We start from the raw sequence: 17571 nt of genomic DNA, 5'->3' as shown, positions 1-17571 counted from the left end.
TTATTTTATGTAGGTTACAAGTGTTTGCATCCCACCAGCACATCACATATGGGTTCACGACATTCCTCCCTGTCTTCAAAGTACATTTTTCTTACACCTCTTTGGTCAACCAATAATGACTGTTGAGAAGGCACTTTTACAAAGACTCAGTCAGAGAATACTGAAACAATTATGACAATTGAATAGATTAGCTTTACGTGTAGGAGATGTTGCAGATATTAATATTGTACAGTCTGAAGTGACTGGAAGCGTAAGAACGACTCCTTTTGGAAGAAAACATTGTCCAGGCCCATAAAAATATTATTCAAACTTTTACTGGGAGAACTCTTCAAAACCTAAGCATCAAAGATACTCCCCCAAAATCCATACAATATCTTGTTCTGTCCAGCACAGGCTCAGCATCTTAGAAAATATGAAATAATCCAAACAGACCTAGAATCAGCATCCATTTCCCTGGAACTTCATTTACATCTTCTGTTCCCTGTGGTGTTCAGAGAAGATGGCTCACCTTTTCCAGTGGACGGCATTGTGGCCAGGCATCCAGGACCCAACAGTGATCCAGCACGGGGGCAGAGATGGACTCCCCTTCCTCGTGTCGCCTTGGCTGTGTCACCAGCTCTGGGCGGGGCCATGACTAGAGTGTTCCCGCTGACCAATCAGCACTGGTATCGGGTGTTGCCACGGACGATTTAACCACAGTGTGGCCAGGGGCCTCCCTCTCTTGCCTCGTTTTGTTGGATCTAACAGCCACCACCCTTTCAAGATGGTGAATTAGCAACTCAATACCTTTGTCATCTGATCTAAGATTACAACAGTTTAGAGTAACAGAAAACAATCTGCAGGTAAAATAACATTAGCTAGTGACAGTTCAAGGTCCTTTAGAAACCTACTTTGGGGGGGGGAGACCCAGTGTTAGTAATAGAATTTCCCCATGTTAAGTCTTCAGCAGTACACACACATTTTCCATTTCTGTGTCAATTAAATTATTATACTTAACAGGAGAGAGTGGCTTGGATTCAGGTTTGCATGATCTGAGATGTAGTGAAAATCTGGAACTGGAGGCAACATAGATATGGTTCCCAGGCAGTCACACATCTAAGCACTTAACAGGATGTTTTCCACCTTTGCCTCAGGCAACGACATGTTTTTGACCAGCCCTCAAACCTTTGCGTGGACAGGCGGAGTCCCCAGATCCCGCGCGGTCCCCCCGTCATGTGGAATAATGACTCATGACAACGTGCTATGGGATTAAATTGGCCACAACTTTATTAAATTTCAAATGTGGGTAGACCTTGGCTCAGGCATTGGGTGTTCTCCCTCCCCAGTCCCCAGCCGGGGACCTAGGGAGCATCAGGGTTATCCAGTGTGTGGGGGGGGGGGATGGGCCGGCTCTGGAGAACATATGTTCAAGCAGAGATAGCCGCCCCCGTTACGCCGCTGCCGCAGGGGAGAGCAATGACGACCTTTCGGCGTACGGTCAAAGCCTCCCTTCAGAAACCCCTTTAACGGGGAACCGTGGTATCGCCGCCGCAAAGAGGAAGATGGACTAAAGGATTCCGCCCAAGGCCTGATACCGCCAAAGTTGTGACGTTTTGCTACGGGAAAGGCGAAACCTGCCAATGCAGGGAAATTCCTTTCCGGCCCTTTAACAGCGACCTTAACGTAGCAGTGCCCGCATACCTGCGAAGGAAAGTTAACCTGCAAAACCTGTGAAGAAAAGTTAACCTGCAAATAAGACATTAACTGAGGGTGGGTAGGGTGGGAGAAGCTCTGGAGCCAAGTGAGGATTCCCAGGTAAGATCCTCCCTCTATTGTGTGGGCAGGTAATCCCTCCCCTACCTGGCCTGGTCTCCTTGGCAACGCTTCCCCCAGGTGGGACTGGACAACTGACTGAGGTAGGCGGAGACCTCCAGGTATCCCACCTGAGGGAAGGCAAACCAAGCCTATGCTGTTTGAGCCGCTCCAGATCTAGGGGCTGCGCGCGTCCACGCAAAGGGCGCCCCCCGTTTTAAGCGGGGAGCGGTCATTGTGAGGGTCTCCTTAGCTACTATTTCAGAAGCTGTGATTCCCCTCAGGAGCATGCCCGAAAGGATTGTGATGCCAAGCAAAGACTTACCTGTTTGCCAAGGCTCCCTCCCCCCCCCCAGTAAATTAGGCCTAGATGTTTATGGAAAACCTGTAGTTTGGGCATTCCCAACTGTGAGCGTTTGCTAGCATTGGTCCATATTTTGATATCTTTAGATGGTGCTATTTTTGTCCTACGTTAACGTTTTGATTATTCTTATTTACAATTGCTTTGAGAAGTAGCGGTCTAGGAATTGATTAAATACCGTAAATAAATATAAAGGAGGAACCAGAGTTGACCTGCTTAGCTTCAACAAAGTGGGTCTGTGCCTTCAGACCATAATCTGCACGATCATCTTCAATGTAGGAGCCCGTGTGTGAACAAGTGCTCCCATGTCGCTTTCCACATAGTTGGGTGGGACATCTGATTGTGCTGGTGTCCCAGTATTCACACATAGGCTTCTACACTGCAGACAACCACACTAGTGTGTGACAGTCAAAAGATGGAGCATCAGCACACCTGAAGCCTTGTGTCAGGGCTCCACATCACTGAAGGCAACTTCAGGCTTTTGCTTTTTGAACTGTGTAAGGTGGAAAGAGGGAACTTATATTCTGCATTGTGAGATGGGGAAATTCTAAATACATAATAATAATAATAATAATAATAATAATAATAATAATAAATAATAATTTATTATTTATACCCCACCCATCTGGCTGAGTTTCCCCAGCCACTCTGGGCGGCTCCCAATCAAATGTTAAAAACAGTACAGCATTAAATATTAAAAACTTCCCTGAACAGGGCTGCCTTCAGATGTCTTTTAAAGATAGGATAGCTGCTTATTTCCTTCACATCTGAAGGGAGAGTGTTCCACAGGGTGGGCGCCACTACTGAGAAGGCCCTCTGTCTGGTTCCCTGTAACCTCACTTCTCGCAATGAGGGAACCGCCAGAAGGCCCTTGGAGCTGGACCTCAGTGTCCGGGCTGGACACTGTTTCTAAATACATCCTAAATATACATTCCAGGGAGATGTGCAAGCTCTTCCTTGTGTAATGTGCAGAAACACAAAATTCAGAACTAGAAATTACCCATACACCCTCTTTTATTGTTTGCGGGTCCATGAGCTAACCCTGTCCTTGGGGCCCTTCCCCCCCTTCAAAGGAAGAGACCAGACAACAAGGTATGGGTTCGAATTGGCCACAACTTTATTGAATTCAGATTTCAGATGTAGGCAACCGGGCCTTGGCCTTGGAAGGTATCCCTCTTAACCCCACGGGGTGGGCCGAGCCCGCAGTTTCCTGGTGGGTGGCACCTGGCCAGGTGGCTCCGCTCAGGGCCTCAAACTCTGCCCACCTGTTGGGAAGGGGTGAGCAGGTATTCATTCTCTCAGAACATATAACACCAACCTTAGTCCCATGATATTTTTTTCCACAGGGCAGACTACTTTATGTAGAACATCAGGAATTCCACTTTCAAATTAGACTTTTCTGCAGTAAGAATCGTAGAATCGTAGAACTGTTGAGTTGGAAGGGACCCGATGGTTATCTAGTCAAACCCCCTGCAACGAAGGAATATTTTGCCATATGTGAGGTGTGAAACCTGAGAATAAGAGTCTATTGCTCTACTAACTGAGCTATATTATCTCCAGGCTCAGAAGTACTTTAACCAAGGTGACCTCACACACACACATGCACACACACGCACAAAATCACCACAGGGAAATTTTATCATATTTTCCCCTGAATATAATGTGAGCAAGCCCCAAAATCCATGTCACATAATATTAGCACCAAGCACACTAAATATTATGTCAGCCAGCACACGAAGTTGCTGTCATGTCACCCAGGCTAATGTCATTTACTGTCCGTTCCTTTGGCAGAAGACGGAATGCAATGTGACACTGGGGATTCTGCACATAGAAAGCTGTTTGTCCATGCAGCCCAGTATTGTCAATTCTAATTGGAAGTGGCTCTCCAGGGTCTTGGGCAAAGGGTATTTCCCCATCACATGCTACCTGATATTTTTCTTCTTCTTTTTAACTGGCGATGGCAGGGACTGAACCTGGGACCTTTGGTACAAAATGCAAACACTCTGCAACTGAGCTGTGGTCCCTTCCAAAGCTATAGTCCTCTCAATATGCTCCACAATATAGTACCAACCAAGTTAAGCAGTGAGTTGGTGTAGCTTAAAGGAGAAACGTTTTCCACCTTAAACACCTTGGTACAAAGCCATAATATCTAATACCAGCCATCAGCACCCAGTCTAAACCACTGAGCCTCTTGGGCTTGCCAATCAGAAGGTTGGCGGTTCGAATCCCCACGACGGGGTGAGCTCCCGTTGCTCTGTCCCAGCTCCTGCTAACCTAGCAGTTCGAAAGCACGCCAGTGCAAGTAGATAAATAGGTACCTCTGCAATGGGAAGGTAAATGGCATTTCTGTCCGCTCTGGCTTCCGTCACGGTGTCCCGTTGTGCCAGAAGCAGTTTAGTTCTGCTGGCCATATGACCCAGAAAGCTGTCTGTGGATAAATGCCAGCTCCCTCAGTCTGAAAAGCGAGATGAGCGCCGCAACCCCATAGTCACATTTGACTGGACTTAACCATCCAGGGGTCCTTTACCTTACCTTTACCTATAACCCCTGGAGTGTGCAGAATTTCATACAAAAACACTCTAGCTATAACAGACAATAACAGCAACCCCAATGCAAGATATTTGCACATGTCCTTCTAGTCAGGCAACAACAAGGTGATAGGCACCATTAGTCATATTCAGACTAGACCAACTGAAATCAACAGAGACAATTACCTTAAGTCCATTGATTTTCATGGGTTTACTCCAAGTAGGACTAGCATTGGATTCCACTCATGGAATTTCAGTAACTGATACATTGCTTCCTTATTCATGGTTGTTATCTGATTCATTACTAAAGTTCTTGTGATATCTGAAACTTTCCAAAGTTTCATTTCTGGGTATGATGCCATAACAACTTTCTTAGTCTCCTGGAGCTGTGTTGCTCAGCTGAACAAACATTAAGGGAGCTTATGATGCAGAAAATATAAAGGACAAGGCAGGCTTTGCTTCATCTGTAATTTCCTGAATTTATTGGAGGTCTCTAAGAGCTCAGTAAATTAACAGCATATTACTCTGCAAATGGCTCCTTTGAAATGATGACAGCTGTCGCTGGATTTATGGCCTCCTTTTATAAACTTACTTTAAGCAGCTCATATTATTAAGCAGGCACCTTGACTATGCAAACAAACCAGAGCTGAATTGGAACCTACCACGCAAGCCTGGACAATTTGTGACAGACTGAAGCAAATTGGAGACTGCCTCATCTCTCTGCTCCTGTAGCATGGCAAGTGACAGGCAAGTTGACATAACCTAGATTTAGCATTAGGCACAGGTGATGACCATCAGGAATGGTCCTACACTGAAGCAGAATACTAGTGGCAGATACTAGGGGCAGAAAGCAGCAGGTTGCTTCATTATGCACTCACCTCCTGAAATTTCATGTGCTCACCTAACTTTCCACAAGCTTTGCAGCAATGTGGAAAATTAGGATCTGGGTAAGTGACAAAACAATCACATAGCCACTTTACCTCACATTCAAAGGAGGGTGGGAGCACTGGCGGAGGAAAGGGGGGGCGAGAGGAGTGTACCACTCCCAGTACCATCAGGGAGGGGGGTACCATCGTGGCTGTCCCCCAGACATGTGCCACGCACCCCCCCCACCGTGCCGGGCGCCATGCCTTCACGAGCGGCGTGCCACACCACGCTGGCATTGTGCCACACACCCCGGGGCACGCCCCACGCCTGTTCTCCACCCCCGGTGTCAGAGCATGCAGCTTCGCCACAGGGAGGGAGACACATCCACTTTTTTAGATAACGTTCAGGACCCTCCAGACTGTTTTTTTTTTTTTTTTGTGAGTGTGTTCTGCAAGTCTGCTCACCCCTTTAGTTGCGGCAGCATTGCAGGACAGCAGAGGCTCCACTGGGGCCCCGATGAGGAAACCATGATTTTGGTTCCCTTCCTGATAGGCGGCTGGGGCATAAGCCCCTACCGCCTATCAGGAGCAGGATCCTAGCCTACATCCTGCTTTGACGAATGGGGATGCAGGCTGGGACTTGGGCTGTGCCAGGGGGTGGAGCCCATGGAGTGGGAAGGCTTTCCTCGGGTCTGCCCCCTGGTCATTTCAGCAGCCTGCTCCAGGGGCACTACCTGCTTGTCCCTTTGTGGGTTTTTCCATCCCACCCCCTCGGTTTAAGCTGATAGTGAAGGACTTTGCTGTGGCTATGGTGGTCACTGTTCTTTATGGGGGTGGGGTAGGAATTTCTCCACTGGGCAAATTGGCTGTGACCCGGTGGTTTTTGCCTACCTCATAGCAATTGTCACAACTGGGTTGGGCATTTGGGCAATTCTTTGACTTGGATGGAGGGGGGGTTGTAGTCTCCGCCTGCCCCTTCAAACTCTGGGGTATCTCGTTAAAGGGATCTGGGGGGAGTGGCCATGTCTGAGTGCCAATGCTGGTCCCTGTGGGGGGTCACCCTATCTGATGTAAGTCTTAGGAACCCCCACCTGGATTGACCACACGTCACTTCCGGAGGGCAGGCCGGAAGTACAGTGGTACCTTGGGCTAAGTACTTAATTCATTCTGGAGGTCCGTTCTTAACCTGAAACTGCTCTTAACCTGAGGTACCACTTTAGCTAATGGGGCCTCCTGCTGCCGCCATGCTGCCGGAGCACGATTTCTGTTCTCATCCTGAAGCAAAGTTCTTAACCCGAGGTACTATTTCTGGGTTAGCGGAGTCTGTAACCTGAAGCGTATGTAGCCTGAAGTGTATGTAACATGAGGTACCACTGTATTTCAATTGCCCCATGCCCAAGCCAAATCTCTTTCATCTGTATTCAATAAAGCTGTGGCCTGTTTTGATCCAAACCAGTCTTATTGGTCTCTTATGTATCTGCATTGGAGACTGGGGAGCACAACCCCTGGACCTGCAACAGGTCATTGACAAAATAAAAGCGCATTTGCGGTGGATTTATACTGGAGTTTCCACACACCCAAGGACCAAGGAGGGCTAACCGGGCCCCGGTGCAGGGTGTCAGGGGCGGGGCAAACCACCTGGCGGTGCATGTGCGGTGGTTTGCCGACGGCGCCGCTCAAGCGCCGTACGGACAGCGGCGGGATCCTCTGCTCACAGCTGCAGTGGTGCGATGGCTTCTTGTCACCCCCCCCTCAGAGATGACACCCGAGGTGAACCGCCACCTTGCTCCACCACTGAACACACCATGTTGCCCTTGTTAGTTACTCTGTGATATTTCACCAATGTTACCGCATTAAAGGTAAAGGTAAAGGGACCCCTGACCATTAGGTCCAGTCATGGCCGACTGTGGTTGCGGCGCTCATCTCGCTTTAGTGGCCGAGGGAGCCGGAGTACAGCTTCCGGGTCATGTGGCCAGCATGACTAAGCCGCTTCTGGCGAAACAGAGCAGTGCACGGAAACGCCGTTTACCTTCCTGTCACATTACTGCTATCCAAAGGGGTCCTCTTGCACTGTAGAACAACAGAAACCGAACAATCTCCCCACTTCCCCACTCAGAACATTTTGTACTGTAAAAAGGTACAGGAATTTAGCAGGAATCTATGGGACATGCACTAACTGAAAATGAACCATGACGTCCACCCCAAAACAGTACTGAAAGTGGGATTGCATTTCGCTGCTCCAACATAATCATGAGCCCAAATAATCCTGAGTCCACAAGGTAAAGAGCAACCCAAACTGTTTGTGCAAGACAGCCAGTTGTACCTAGACACACACACACAAATGTTGTTGACGTGTTGCCATTTTTGGAATCATAACGAGACCAACCTGTAAGCTAAATGCCTGGACCTCTGAACAAGATACAAGCAGCATGTGGTAACAGCTGAAAGATTTGCTGACAGTTTGATTAAGGAGGGTAACCATTTTCAGCCCACAGAAAATGTACATGGGGAAAGAAAAGCGATATGATAACATTTCAGAACAAAAACACATTGCTATGGCAACTCCGTGTTTTCCCTGGGGGCTCTTTCTTCTAAGAAATGTTATAAGTGCACACTGCTAAATTGCAGGGTCTCTGTGCATACTTTGTCAGGAAGAGAAATGAATATTAATAAGGATTCACACAGAAAGGCAGCTTTGCAAATAAGCTTTGCCCAAAGATGTGGGCGGCTTTAAAATTGCTGCCTAATTTTCTGAAACAAACATGGGCAGAAATTTCTTTTTAAGGGTTCAAAAGACTCTGCCGTATTCCTCCGTAATCTTGTGGGCCGAAGTTAGTATTGCTAACTGTTCAGTATTTTCAGCATTCTTGCTTGCGTTGGGGTCAGGTATTTTGTCCCAGCAACTTGGAGCTATCTGTTTCATTTCCTGTTGACACCACACCCTTAACTAACAGAACCTACCTCTTGATATACTCAGATTCAATCAGAACCCTCAACCCTGAACCAACAAAGACGTAGTCAACTCTCACTGCTAACCCAGCCTTCCCTGACATGGTACCTTCCAGATGTTTTAGACAATTACGGCTCCAGCTAACATGGTAGGAGATGGTGGTAGTCCAAAATATTTTGAGTGCACCAAGTTAGGGAATGTCATACTCACAACCAGCATTGTTGTTTTTCTGGGGGGACGCATACTGTTAAGTTATGGGTGAACATATCAGACGACACAGCAGTTCTTCAAACAGCTCTTGTTTATTCACAGGCCAGAACTGAACTGAATAGTTCAGTCAGCCTGCTTATATAGAGCTCCAGTACAACGTAACTGTAACAATTTTCTAAAATTATCCAATCACTGAACGTCACTTTCAATCCCTTATTTGCATAACTATCTACAGTATCCCCCTGCTGGCCCAGGGTGAGAACTTCAGTACATAACACATACCCCTAAACATTTTGTGAATCTTTGTACTTTTGTCCATTTACTGCACCGTATTTTTCCGTGTATAACACGACCCCTATTTTGGAGGAATCAAATTTAAGAAAATGGGGGGAGATGGCCCAAAGTTGTCAAGCTTTTTTGGGGGGAGGGAATGCAAATGCTGGCAATCGCTCACATCACAGAAGCCAACAAGCGTCTGCCTGCTCACAAACAGCACCCGACAATCAAACGCCCAATTGCCACATCGCCAGCCAATCCGCAGCGGCACTTGCCGCAGCAACCAATCACCCACCCAATTACCACAGCAGCAGCCAATCCAAAGCAGCCCTTGTCACAGCCACCAATCACCCATCAAATCACCTCTGACAAGCTGCAGCTCGCGGCTGCAACCAATCACCCGTCCCCCTCTTTGCACTATTCATGTATAAGACGACCCCCGGTTTTTGACATAATTTTAGAGTAAAAAAACCTTGTCTTATACATGGAAAAGTACAGTATTTATTTTCCCCAATTTGAACTATAAAATGGTGGTTTTCTTGAGTCAAAATGAGAGTACCCCTAAACATTTTAAATAAAAAACGCACTTCTCACAACCCATTCCTGACTCTGTCTATTAGATTGGAGGTGTTGTTTTTTCTCACAAGCTGCCATTGGCCACCTTAGCTATAGTTCTTCAATGTTCTCCACAGGTCTTCTATTATGTGTCCTCTCCCAGTCATCAATGTGAGTAGATTGGCAAACCAGCCACAATATTTATATTCGTATATCTGTCTCTGCAAGTGCAGCAGTTCAAGTGTTTTCTGCTGAGCAATGCATTTTAATTTTTACTGGTGCAGCAAGTCAGTTGTGTTTTTCAAGTTTTTAATCTGCATGCCTCATGACAGGGTCATATGATCAGTATTATTTTCTGTGGCGGCCATAGTTTTCAGTCAGTCCCTAATGAGTTATGTCAGCCTATGCTGACACAGTTGTTTGCACAGGACCACGTTGTGATCTGTTGCTCCAGATCGGGTTTTCCAACCTAAATGTCGCTCAGCATGAATTCACCAAATCTTGTGTAGCCAGAAGCCATCATGAGCTGTCTAAAAACGGCAGCTCACATGGTTTACAAAACAGACATGTGAACAGTCATGTGTGAGAATCAGTTTCTGTTTCTCAACACAAGATAATGCATGGAACGGAGAGGCAAAAAGGCCCGAGAGTTTATGCTCACTTTATATGTATTTTAAATTAATTGTTAATTGTAGAATTGTCAGTGTTATTTTGCAGTAATATTGTACCCCATGATATATATAATAATTATTTGTTATTGATGCAAACTGCTTATTTTCTGTCATCTGCTTTGAGCACAAATATTTGTGGGAAATTTGGCATAGAAATAAATTACTATGACTAAGTTGATTATGCCTGGTGGTTGGTGACTTGGAGCGAGAAAGAGTGCAACCATAACTGAAAACGCATCAGACAAATAAGAGTGTACCGTATTTTTCGCTCTATAACACACACCCGACCATAACACGCACGTAGTTCTTAGAGGAGGAAAACAAGAAAAAAAATATTCTAAACGAAACAGTGGATGTATGATTTTTGTGGTTCATTCTGTGGCCACAGACATGTGATCTGATAGTGAGTTTGGAGTAGCCCAGTGCAAAAATCCTGAGGATCCATGTGGATCCATGCTTTGTAACCATGCTTTTGCACCACTGCGGCCCCAGACAACAGTGGGTGCGTGATTTTTTTGGTGCAAGATGTAGCCATGGACATGCTATGTGATCTGATGGTGAATTTGGGGTGACCCAGTGCAAAAATCCAGAGGATCCATGTGGATCCGTGCTTTGTAACCACGTTTTAAGTGGGGAGGGAAGGAAAAGCACTCAAGGGACAAGGAGCACACGTGGGGTGTGTGGAGAAGGATGTTGCTAATAATGCAGAAGAGGGGTTTAAGGGCAGAAGGAACATGCGTGGGGTGGGTGGAGAAGGATGCTGCTAATAATGAAGAAGAGGGGTATAAGGGGAGAAGGCTCCTCTCCCCTCCGCTTTGCTCCTTTAAAGCAAGCAGGCTCTGCTTTTCTCCCTCCTCCCCGCTCATCCCCGGCTTAGCGAGCTGAAAAACTTTGCTGCTATTTAGCGAGCTGAGTGGGGAGGAGAGAGGGACAGAGAGCCTGCTTGCTTTAAAGGAACCAACCAGACAGGAGCCACTTACACTCGTGTAAGTGGCTCCTCTCCTCTCCCGCTTTGCTCCTTTAAAGAAGCAGGCTCTCTCCTCCCCACTCAGCGGCTCTTCTCCCGCTTTGCTGTTTCAAAGTGAGCCACGGAGGAGGGAAGGAAGGGGAACCATGGATCCTCTGCTCACTGACTGCAGCAGATCCCCCCCGCCATCCGTAGGCATTCCCTCCATAACACGCACAGACATTTCCCCTTACTTTCTAGGAGGAAAAAAGTGAGTGTTATGGTGCAAAAAATACGGTATATTGATAAATGTGGGTGGGAATTGGATAGGAGTGACAGAGAAATTCTTCACTGACTTGGATAAAAATCGAATCCAGAGAAGAACTCAAGGCCATAATGAGCTTCACCTTTTTATTTTTTATTCTATCTATCTATCTATCTATCTATCTATCTATCTATCTATAACAGATCATAAAAGGGGAAGTGGGATAAGAGTAAAAGAACACAACACTGGTAAGATGATGATGATAAATTTATTATTATTATTATTATTATTATTATTATTATTACCACCACACCCATCTGGCTGGGTTTCCCCAGCCGCTCTGGGCGGCTCCCAACAGAATATTAAAAACACAATAAAACATCAAACATTAAAAACTTCCCTAAAGATAACAAGAAGCAGAAAACAATGTTCACTTTTAAAGAAGTTCATTGTAAAGTGATGCCTTTTTGTGTGTAAATATATTGGTACAAACTAGTCCTTATGTGTTTCCTTTTTCAAGTCTGAAAATATTTTATATTTTATATTCTCCAAGTTGGGGGTGTACAAGTTCCACGGACTTCGCTTCTCCCTCTCATCCCCACCATGACTGAAGCCAGCAAAATGCATTAAAAAGCTGCATGAGAACATAGCCTTGGAGCAAAATGCAGAAAGGCATGGCAAACTAGGAGAGAACTGAAGGCAAAGTATAATATATACAGTAAAGGGGGGGGGAGCTTTGTTAATACAGCTGCGGTTATTGAGAAATCAATGTTTGAACAGAAGTTGCGTTTATTCAGATGCATATATTTCAACAACAGTAATAACAGACTTTCATTTAAATACTCTCCACATTACTTAGGTAAACAGGCTGTGCAGCTGGTCTCTTATTTGTGCTGCATGGGATTAAATTTCAGTAAATCCCGCAAACAGCATTAGGCCCTCGAAGCTTTACAATCATACTAATAGCAAAATGATTATCTTCTGAGTTGCTGGGGTTCACATCTCTTCCTTCCCTCCCATCAACATATTAAATACGTTTTATTGTGCAACACGGTAAATATAATGAACAGCTGGATCAAGCATACCCGCCACCGACTTCCTAGATGTGGGGTTTTTTTCAGTGTTTTGTGTGTGGCGCATCCCAGATTAATGCTGCATGCATTTGTGTGTGTGGTGTGTTGGTGCTCCTGCTGGCAATCACACTTACCTGTGTGTCTCACTGATGTTTTGTGAAATGGGATGGGCAGTGACCATCTGTTACCTGGGCTCAGCATCAGAAAGAAATACTGTGGATGGACAGACTTGAGTCCTGTCCTTTTCCCTTTTCTCTCTTTTCTTTACAGATAATTCGGTAACAGTGCCCTAGAGATGTGGACCAATGAACTGGTAACAGACTGACAAGTCCTCAGAGATACTGAAAAAAAGAAAGAGCTTGAGGGGAACCACTCCCCCTGAAAAATTAGTGTCTACAGCAGTGGTTCTCAACCTTTTTTTGGCCATGCCCCACCTAAGCATCTCTAGAATCCTGATGCCCACACCACCAGCCCGTGACATATAATTCTTATTATTCAAAAAATGAAATCCTCTTCACATGAAGCAAGCCTAAAAGGCTGTTGTTGTTGTTTAGTCATGTCCAACTCTTCATGACCCTATGGACCATAGCACACTAGGCACTCCTGTCTTCCACTGCCAGGAGTGCCTGGCGTGCTCTGGTCCATGGGGCTCACAAAAGGCCATTAACTTGATCTAATTATTAATTATTAACGATGTCAATCAACATTTGATGATCTCCTTCTACCGCTCAACAATAGAAAGTGTCCTTTCATACTGCATCACGGTGTGGTACGCTGGTTCAACTGATAGGAAGTGCCTACAGAGGGTGCTGAATACAGCACAAGATATTATGGTCTGTCCCGTGAATCTGCTGGATGAAATAGCGGAAGAACGTTGCCTCAGGAGAGTGAGGAAAATTCTCAGGGATGACTCACACCCTGGCCGGCACTTTCTTGATCTCCTGCCCTCAGGCAGAAGATATAGAAGCACGATTAGTCACACCAACAGGGTAAAGAACAGCTTCTATCCGTGGGCTGTTAGGCTGCTGAATGAAAAGATAACAACAGGGCAACTGACTTTCAGGTTTGGTGTGTGTGTGTCAGTAAATCAGGGGAATTAAGACTAAGAGAGCTGAGTGGGGGGTGCTTGTGTAATCTCACTGTATACAAGTTGTACAAGTGTCAATGAAGTATTTCAAATCTAACTCATTATCAAGTTGCCCCCCTTAAAAATCAAATTGCCCCCCTGTGGGATGTGTGCCCCACGTTGGGAACCACGGGTCTAGAGTAAAGGAACTTCTTCCTAATTGCAGGACTAACATATCTAAGAAAGGAAGAGGGTCAGAACCAACATTTCCTCTCAAGAGTTTATCAGGCAAGGCAGACTCCCCATGTGGGGATGAGTTAAAACATGGTGTCTTCCTTCGACTGGAATGTGGATGCCCAGGAAGGCCACAGGGTGTGGCGCGCTGGTGAGATGATTTGTAGGATGAAAGAAAGAACACCTACAAACACCCCTTGCCCATCTCAAATGGAAGATGGGCACAACGAAAAAACAACCTGCACCTCATCTTAGATGAATATCTCATCTATTTTTCTCTTTCTTCCTGGATGTAATTTCTTTTCTCATTAATTTTTGAAGAATTTTTTTAAAAAGAAGAGTGGTAGAAAATTTCCGCACAAGACCAACAAATTTCATGCTTACCTCATGGTGCTGATCCAATACAATACCACCCAAAAGTCTTTATGCTGGTTCAGAGAGGCCATAAATTAGAGGGATATACTGAAATGGTATAAACCCTTCAGTTCACAGTTTCCCTCACTCTCTCAGCCCCGGAAACTCCTGAGTCCACATTTGTTGAACTAGTATTTGAATGGGTTAAATGAGAAAGAAGCCTGGAATTTATTCACACTCTGACCCTAGTCCTTATACTAATTATTTTATTGCACTCAACAGGAGTCCATCATTAGCAACGCAGAGCCCAACAAGATGGTACAAATTATTGTGCACTGGATCAGTTATTTTGGTGATATGGTGAACTAATAGGATTTGGGGGGGGGGGGGTTGTTATTCTGTATCATAGACAGCTCTTTCCAAAGTAAACATTAAAAGAGTTACCTAAAATTACTGCAGGCTGCTCTGAATAAGCTATAATTTTCTTCTTAATTAACGTTTTGGGGAAGGAAGCACAATGAAAGCAGTCGGAATGGAATTCTCTCCTCAGAGTTCTTTTCTTATTTCATGTGACACTGAAAACAAGGCAGAGGAAATTGCTATTTGGTAAACAGAGACATAACTGGTTTTTTTTAATTTTTAAAAAACCCTCCGATCACAAGAACAAAGAAACTCTTCAGAGCATGGATTTGGGAACTCTTTCAGCACTAAGGGCCACTTTCTATAAATGCCCATGTCAACTTTTTGAAGGAAGAGCAAGGCACATGAGAAAACAGGGAAGAGGTTAGAACAACTTCCTTGCATGCAGAAGGTCCCAGGTTCAGTTCCCAGCCTCTCCTGGGAAAGACTCACTCCATGAAACCCTGGACATCCACTGCCGGTCAGTGGTAATTCAGGTTACATACGCTTCAGGTTACAGACTCCGCTAACCAAGAAATATTACCTTGGGTTAAGAACTTTGCTTCAGGATTAGAACAGAAATTGTGCAGTGGCGGCGCAGTGGCAGCAGGAGGCACCATTAGCTAAAGTGGTGCTTCAGGTTAAGAACAGTTTCAGGTTAAGAATAGACCTCCGGAACGAATTAAGTACTTAACCCGAGGTACCACTGTACTATTGAGCCAGATGAACCAATGCCAGATGGAGCCAGTGTGGTATAGTGGTTAAGAGCAGTAGAATCGTAATCTGGTGAACCGGGTTCGTGTCTCCGCTCCTCCACATGCAGCTGCTGGGTGACCTTGGGCCAGTCACACTTCTTTGAAGTCTCTCAGCCTCACTCACCTCACAGAGTGTTTGTTGTGGGGGAGGAAGGGAAAAGAGAACATTTGCCACTTTGAGACTCCTTAGGGTAGTGATAAAGCGGGATATCAAATCTAAACTGTTCTTCTTCTTCTGACTTAATATAAGGCTGCTTCCTATTTCCCTCTCTGTGGATGAAATGATTTGGCAACACTGCCACTTATGCAAAGAGGATTGTAGTCAGGGGCATAGAATGGGGGAGCAGGGGGGGCCGTAGCCCCAGACACACCATTTTTAAGGGTTGCAAGCCAGGCACGCACCCCAACACACGGATCAGCATCCTGCCCTGCCTGCCACCAGGGGTCTCTAGGCCTCGGAGCCTGGCTGTCAGGAACCGTGCTGAAGAGGGCTGCACTGAGGCTAAATGGTGGGAGTCACTGAGAGGGGGTTAACAGGTTCACCGTTGTTGGACAGCATTCCCCCACCGCCCTCCCCAAGGTCGAGAAGAGCTCAGAAAGTCTCAGAACAGAAAGAGCAGAGGATACAAGCTCAGATTACAAAACGTGGGAGTGACGTAGATTAATAGGGATGGAGGGGGTAGCCTTAATTGGGAGCCCCGCCATTTCTAGGGAGATGTGTTAATTTGTCTCTCACTAATTAATGAATGCTAGAATGATGTCAGAATGAAGTTAAGTGGTTTTAGCAGCAATGTTATAAAGGTGTATGTAAAAATGGATTGTTAATAGGTGAGAATCCAAAACTATAATATATTAAGTTAAAGGATTAAGACAAAAACAAAGAGGGAAAGGAATTGCTGAATTAACCAATTGAACTGGAATACAAAAAAGGGAGGTGAGAGGAGGTCAGGGAAGCAAGGAAATGAAATGTAAGGTATGGAAAGATTGATTTGTTTTTAAGTGTTTTTTTATCTTTTTTCTGTATTTTGTATTTTTTCTCTTTTTTATTTTTCCTTTTGTTTCTTTTCTTTTTATCTATGTAATCTTTTGTTTTTGAAACCTTAATAAATATCATTTTAAAAAAAATAATTTGTCTCTCACTGTGGTTATTATCTAACTGGTAAGACGTTCCTTTTGTTTGATCTTCTTATTTACTGCTACGAGGGCGGAAGCTGATTGCCCAAAGCCTGACTCTGGCCCCCTCATTGAAAGGCCATCTGGCCAGCATTGGTGAGGAGATTTGCCCACCAAAGGCCATGTCAGTCAGCAGGGCTTCGCTGTGCACAGGTGGGCAGGGTGCCCCTCTTGGCTCCAGTGATGAGTGCTCAGCTGGAACGCGGGATCCATGAACCCTCCATGCCCCATGGTGGCAAGGACTGGCCTGGTGTGGTGGGTTCTGTTGACCCTCCATGCCCCAGTCCCAACTGGCACACACACACACGCGCACACACACCCCAGGTGCCAGAAAAGGACGCAACGCCACTGCCTGTAGTTTCATTCTTTTTATCTACTAAACCTTTCAGTAATGTTAGGCTTTCATTTCAGCGCCTTTGAATGGAGCAGGACTTGCAGAAGCACATGGAGGCATTAACTGAAAAGAAGTGACCGCACTTATTCAAACAATTAATCCTACTTCATTAATGTCAGCTCTTCCTCCTCAGTCACGGGTAGACTATTTTATAGCTGTTACGTAACTAACATGAAGCTACATCCACAGCAGATGCCAACAGTTCTTTTTCACATCCCAGATGGACATTTCTGTTATGCACTTTCCACTTGACCTGAAAAAGAGAGAGAGATTACAGAGAGTATAAGTACATAGGACAAGCTTGGGGGCTTTCATCTGGATAAACGCAGTGCAATAACTATCTTTGAGCCTGCGCGTTAGCTTACACATGAAATTTGCACGAAGTCACATGCCAATGGCTGACAACATGGCATGAGCATCTTTTGGACAATTTACACCATCCCTGCCAAATGATTCTTCTTTAAAAAAAAAAAATAATAATTGAATTTTCAAACATTTTACATCCCACTGAATATCCAACAACTTCCTTGGTTCATTTTATTTACCTTCTCTTCCTGCGTATTTTACTAAAACCATTTTTGTCAGTTCTCCATTTTTACATCCCTCAAACAATAATTACACTGTTGATTTTATCTTAATGCTACCAGTGTTTTTAAGTGGATGTGTTGTACTAGGATAGGGCTGGGGAGCCTTTTTGGCTCCAG

At 45.3% G+C, this 17571-nt stretch overlaps 1 long non-coding RNA gene across 1 annotated transcript; it reads left to right on the top strand.

The window, feature by feature from the left end:
* Positions 1-717: 717 nt before the first annotated feature.
* LOC308458563 lies at positions 718-12916 on the top strand. Its single transcript, XR_013977560.1, has 3 exons — positions 718-842; positions 11623-11667; positions 12763-12916. It is a non-coding gene; the product is annotated as an uncharacterized lncRNA (long non-coding RNA).
* The last annotated feature ends 4655 nt before the right edge of the window (positions 12917-17571 follow it).

Source organism: Podarcis pityusensis, assembly GCF_964106645.2.
Source record: "Podarcis pityusensis genome assembly, chromosome: 11".
NCBI lineage: Eukaryota > Metazoa > Chordata > Lepidosauria > Squamata > Lacertidae > Podarcis > Podarcis pityusensis.
This window is presented reverse-complemented; position numbering and strand designations above follow the sequence as displayed.